Source organism: Macrobrachium nipponense, chromosome 1 (assembly GCF_015104395.2).
Source record: "Macrobrachium nipponense isolate FS-2020 chromosome 1, ASM1510439v2, whole genome shotgun sequence".
In the NCBI taxonomy this organism is placed as follows: domain Eukaryota; kingdom Metazoa; phylum Arthropoda; class Malacostraca; order Decapoda; family Palaemonidae; genus Macrobrachium; species Macrobrachium nipponense.
The window spans coordinates 215044781-215052280 of record NC_087200.1 but is presented as its reverse complement, the minus strand read 5'-3'; positions in this window follow the sequence as shown (position 1 = coordinate 215052280).

Genomic DNA, 7500 nt, shown 5'->3' with positions numbered 1-7500 from the left:
GAGTATGTCTAGACCTCATGATTCCTATTCTGTTGTTTGAATGTATCGAAAAGATCCTTTTATTCCCCAATTTAAAGAAAATTAACAGGAATCTGTACAAAATATACCTATCAGAAATGCGAGATATGTCGGTTCATCAATACATTAAATCTAATGGATTTAGTTTATTTCAAAAAGGCTTAATTCGTTAATTCTGGGTTTAATAGATAAGCTACCTTAAGTTGAGGTTGATTTCATATTTTAAAGAATCTCACGAATATTCTTGTTGCTAATTCACTATTAGTAATAACAAATGAGAGCCCTGTAAGAACACGTAGTCATGCACTCACACACACAACTGAGTGAGATTTACAGTGTAAAACCTACCTGGTTATCTGACAATTGATAAACAGATCAGCATTCAAGATTAATATGTTATTGAGGCACTTCTATCACCTGATGGCTTATTAGTCTTTCGATCAAATCCATTCATAAACGTTTAAAGACCTTTCGACGCTAAACATATACGGACATACGCACACACAAACAGATGTTTATATGCGTTTGTGTGTACGCATGTATGTGTATGTAAATTATGGTACATTTATTTATGGGAAACTAGAAGGATAGGGATTCTTTCCGTAGGAACCCCACCTACGTCATCTTTAGAGGCAATCACTTTAATTTGTACGTAATGAGTTCATTTACCACAGACATTTGACCACGATTTATTAGAGACATAATCTGATTAAGTCAAGATATAATTATAATGCCATTTTAATCGTATATATAAAAGCTTATTCAGGTGTTCTTGAAAAGGAATCATATGGGCCTGCAAGCTGCTGCCACCTGCCGTCACCCGGGAGAATCATAATCAACCGGCTTCTTGGGTCAGATTGGACGGTTGAAAACTCATCCTTGGAACCACCGGACTTAGTTTCCTTAACAATATATATATATATATATATATATATATATATATATATATATATATATATATATATATATATATATATATATATATGAATGGTAAAAGTGTTCTCGTAACAACCGAATTCCATCTAATAAAAGGAGCCCATAAAAAACACAAAATGTAGAGAGAAAAGTACTATATTTCAGAGACTGCTGTCTCTCTCTTCAGGTATATGAATGAGAAAAGTTTACAGAAAAGGTGGTATTTATACCAAGAGATTCGTCCACAAGTAAGCCCAATTTCCAGGTCACCCCCACTGATAATCTTCCTTTAATCTTCTTAAGCGTTGGTTGAATGAACACTGCGTCGACGATGTCCGATGTCCAATTCCCTTTTGAGATGTTCATTACCTGCTTCTCTTTTATTAAGGCCGATTCCATCATTTGACTCTTGTACCGGCAGTTGCTGCTATAAATTACACGTGACATATTCCAGTTTATTCTATGGTTATGTTCATTTATATGGTTGAAAATATGGTTGAATCTCTGGTATAAAATACCACCTTTTCTGTAAACTTTCTCATTCATATACCTGAAGAGAGAGACAGCAGTCTCTGAAATATAGTACTTTTCTCTCTACATTTTGGTGTTTTTATGGGCTCCTTTTATTAGATATATATATATATATATATATATATATATATATATATATATATATATATATATATATATATATATATATATATATATATATATATATCTATATATATATATATATATATATATATATATATATATATATATATATATATATATATATATATATATATATATATATATATATATATATATATATATATATATTTATAATGTGTGTGTGTATGTGTGTGTGTGTGGATAATACTATATATATATATATATATATATATATATATATATATATATATATATATATATATATATATATATATTATAAAGGCTAATTAAGATAAATTCTAATAAATGGCAAAGACAGAAAAATTACCAGTGAGTGTTTGATTGAGAAATAAATTAGAAAGAATATCACAGAATTGATCAAGCAACGAACCTTGGAAATGTCAGCCACTGACCCGCTTCCCTAATCCCTCAACACTCAGGGTACAAAATGCAGGTGATTCATGAGGTCATCTATTATACAGAAGCCATCTGCATCACCCGATATATCAAACGCCTTTGGCGCATTTGCAGATGAGATGAAGTATTATTCTTCGCCGGGAAAGTTATTCGTCAATAATTCTTATCTTTTGAACAATAGTTCAATGAATCAGTAATATACTAGAATATTTCATAAATTGTCATCCGCACTGATATAAAGCATTGTTAGGTGAAAGGAAAAGCATTTTTAAAAGTATATTTATAATGCTAAGAATATTTATATTTATATATTTTCATTAGAGGTCATACGACATATCGGTAAATGTACAATTTAATGAAATACTTGATTTAACTATCAAATAATGAACACACACAAACATACACATATACGTATATCAGTGTGTATGTTTGAGTATGTACGTTGGTGAATATTTGCCTTGATAATGAGATGAAATAATGTAAACTTCCCTAATGAGTATATTTCGAAAAGTTACAGAAGAAACTCGAGAATTACAGTGTACTCTCGTACACTGTACATAAATAAAGAATAAACAAACTGATGAGAATTCCGGAAGGGAAGGAAGTTTCTGAGAATAAATTAGAGTTGTTGATTCTCAGAAAATATTCTCAGCACGAAAAGCCACACAAGAGTTCGAATCATCGATTTATATTTCAAAAGGCAAACTTTTGTCGATTAACGGGAAAACTAGCATCAAAATCCTACTATCTCTCTCTCTCTCTCTCTCTCTCTCTCTCTCTCTCTCTCTCTCTCTCTCTCTCTCTCTCTCTCTCTCTCCTCAGAAAACTCCAATAATAAAGAAATCTGATGAAGAAAGTCTTCCTGCACACAGAACAGTTCGAGAGAATTGTCCCCCAAAATCCGAAGGCATATTTTTGCATTTTTCAATAAAATGCGAAGGAAATGGAAATTCTTGAATCGTGTTCCGTGACTTGTCGTTTTAGTGCATCTCTCTCTCTCTCTCTCTCTCTCTCTCTCTCTATTGACAACTGCATTAGAAAGCCTGGATCTTATTCCACACTCTGCCTTCTTCTACAGTTATTATATATTTGCTCCTGTGTTTCTTTTGTTCTGTACGAGATACATGGCCTATTCTCTAATTTTCCAAAGCAACCAGGTAGAATTCTTTGACCACTTTCCTGAGTGCTCTTAATATGTTTTTAGACGTATTAGAAAATTACACTGACTGCTACAAAATATTTACCGATAAAATTCATCCGCTATTAGACATAGAAGTATTAGACAAAAATATGTATTATGAATGGGTGCGAATGTCTTCTTATGATTGACATAGCTATTTTGACAAAGCTAAATTTTTCATTACGATTATCGTTTCTGGCAAGAAACTCCTTTCGAAAAATCTTATTATAATTATAATTATTATATTATGATGATAAGAATATGCATATAACATTTATGTGTGAATTTTATATAATTAACAATTTCACATTGAAAAATAAGACTGCTAGGTAGAAATGATTTCTAGACTTATTATGACCTTTCTTTTTCTTCCAACATAAAGGTTCCTGAGAATGTCACTTTCATATACAAAAAAAAAAAACAATATAAAACACAGTTTCTAAATAAAATTTAAATATGCAGTTCCACAACGCAAGAAAGCCTAAAGGAAGCCTCAAAATTACTAACTGAATCCTGTAGCAATATCATACATTTTTCGAAGGAATGAAACAGGGGGAGAAAAACAGCGGCTGACGCTCCTACTGACAGATTGGTCCAATGTGCTTTTCTGGCTGGAGAAGTTACTCAGACTGATTACCTCCTCGGGCGAGGAAGGCTGTGGTGTTCTGTCCAGTGCTTCTAAATAACCGCTTGGACATCTGCATAATTACTTCGGCAGGGGACGAAACAAATACACACACAGATGATATATATATATATATATATATATATATATATATATATATATATATATATATATATATATATATATATATATATATATATATATATATATATATATATATATATATATATATATATATATATATATATATATATATAGAAAGAGAGAGAGAGAGAGAGAGAGAGAGAGTTGCTCTGATTCATCTTACTGCGTATAATTAAAGAAAATCAATGTAGGATATCTGTCCTTAATTCGATGATGCTATAGGATAGATTGTACTTCCGATACGAACACGGTCACGGAATAATCACAACTTTCTGTAGATCTCAAGTTTTGTAAAAATCAAATTATGACATAAGCTTTAATCAAAGAAGGATAAACTTTTAGTCCCTAAATATCAACTATATACTTTTTTTCTATCAAGAAATAGACTAAACGTAAATTCAACGGGAAATCTGCCAGGTTACTATTGAATCAAATACTACACGATTACTTCATCATGAAATAGCTGTCCTAAATAAGTCGCATTATCATGAAATAATAATGAGGTGTCAATCGCTAATTCCAACGTGAAATTGCAGCTAGATTACAATTAAGATTATTGTCATTTAATCTTCTCAGGATCAACTGCATTAATATTATCAAAATATTATTAATATTATTACAATAAAATCAATAAGGTTGCCATCATCGCGGAGGCTCTATTAGAGTATGATTTCATTTGGAATATTGGACAAACTTAATAATTTTTTTTTTCTATCAAACAAATACACTGAACGTAAATTCAACGGGAAATCTGTCAGGGTACTATTGAATCAATACTACACGATTACTTAATCATGAAATAGCTGTCCTAAATAAAAGTCGCATTATCATGAAATAATAATGAGTCAATCGCTAATTCCAACGTGAAATTGCAGCTTGATTAACAATTAAGATTATTGTCATATAATCTTCTCAGGATCAGCTGCTTTAATATAAGATATATAATTAATATATATATATATATATAATATTATTATAAAGATATATCTATATACATATAGATATTAATGTATATATATATATTAATAGATATATATATAATATTATATATATAATAATAATTATATTATATATACTATGAATATATATATATATAATATATGATATATATATTATATTCTATATTATATATATATTATATATATAATATATACATAATATATATATTACTATATTATATCCTATATTATATAGATATAAATAATTATTATATTATATATATATATATATATACCTATATATTATATTAATATATATATATTATTATATATAAATTATATATAATCTCATATAGATTGATATCATGTGTATGTATGCATAATCAGTAGTATTAATCAGAAGTTAACACAAAATTATTGTAATGAAAACGAATGTTTATTTTAATTGAGGTTAAGTGTTTGTTTACGTCAAAAGTAATACAAACGATTCATTGTTACCAACCGAATTATAAAAAAAAAAATAATTAGTAGGAAACCTGCATTAATAACTTTCTTTTAATTTCATCTTGTGAAAGCGACAGTCAAAATTAAGATAAGAAGTTGTTAATTGCGAAAAAATCATCTCCCTTCATGAATATAGAGTCCACCTGAAAGAGGTTATAGGAGATAAGGAAAGAAGGTTCAGTTACTAGAAAAGAAAACATAATTAATAAATAAATAGATAGTAATTAAATGGTTGAGATACAAGGAGGAGGTTTTGAGGATAGTGATGTAAGGACGACCCTAACTAATATTTCTGACATGTAGGTAATACTATGAGTAAAAAGTGAGTGATGAGCATTGCATTCCTTAGAATCCTTCGACATCTTACGAAACGAAAACTATCCTTCAACCATAAGTGTCCATAACCCGACCACAACGATTTACTTTCAAAAAGGGTTACCTTCAATAGAGAAAATACGCAACGACAACAGAAAAACTGCAAACACGTAACAGCGTAACAGCACTCCCTCCCCCTCCCTAACACAGCATTAACTAACGTAACCTTTCCTTTTGTCCGCGTTGAAATTGTTATGAATCGCCCAGTTTCGTCATGTAACCGTCGTTTCTTTACAACGAATGGATTCGTGGACGTTTTGACGTATGTCAGACGAAAGGGTGCGGCTCTCTCTCTCTCTCTCTCTCTCTCTCTCTCTCTCTCTCTCTCTCTCTGTCGTATATAAAAAAGTTATACAAGTTTAATGGTCAGAGAAATTCTGTATTCAGGTTTTAAAGATAGGGTAATATGTTCTATATTTTCATTGAGTTCTGAGATAATATTTTTCTTTTGTAGCAACTGTTCATAATATAATAGTATATAGATCATATTATATATATATATTATATATTATAGTATATATATAATATAGATATATATACATATATAATATATTATATACATATATACATAATATCTAGTAGATATTATATAGATACAATACTATTGATCGAAACAGATATAACGATATATTACCATTTTAGATGCAGATACTATAGAACATATACATATAATAGATAATATATATATAGAATAGAGAGATATATATAGAGATATATTATATAGTATTATATTATATATTATAATTATATCATATTATATATATAATTATATATATATATATATATAGATATATATATATAATATACTATAATATACATACATACATACTGAAATTAAACCCCCCAAAATAAAGCGAAATAACTGAAACTGGTTCAAGTATAACACTTACAGGTAAAATGATCGAGAGGCTAAGACTTGCAATGCTTGATTGGAGTGGCAAGGTGAGGATTAAGTTATGTAGACAAGGTAGTTGACCCTATGAAAACTATTTACGATGGAACGAAAGACGGAAAAGATCTAAATTTCAGGTAACATTTTGACCGGTTTCTTTTTCTTTTGATGAGGATAAACAGACGTTATTAGAAAACACTGTCAAGGTATTTTGTTTACTGTAGCAATATCCGTAAGTTTGAATAACTATAATTAATCTTGTTAATATATACCATTACACGAAATATGTTGCCATGCACAACGTGAGTGCAACATGCATTTTTAAGTCAATGTACCACCGATCTCTCTCCTCTCTCTCTCTCTCCTCTCTCTCTCTCTCTCTCTCTCTCTCTCTCTCTCTCCTCTTACCGTAATATTGCAAGGCATAGTATTCTTTTCATTCCCCTAAATTCCAGGAATTCCTCAAAAAAAGAGCTTCCAACTATGAGTGCAAATTCCTAGCATTTCCAGGAAGTATAAAGCACAATTTCTGTATTTCAGAGTAAAATGCAAAATGGGTATTACTCAATGCAGTTTTTATTTCAGGTAATAGAGCGTCATAATCGGCTTCCTATGAATGTAATTAATTACGTACTTGTCAAAAGCAAAGGTTTTAATGATCTCCGATAATATGTTATGGTGCCCGTCCAAAATTAGGTCGAGTGCTTTGAAGTGGTAATTTTTATCAAGGTATTGTCCATATTTTGTAAGTTTATTTGCGATATAATGTGTATATGAAATATAGCATTTTTCTCATCGCTTCTGGAAAGGTGGGTTGGCTCAACAACATTTCATATAT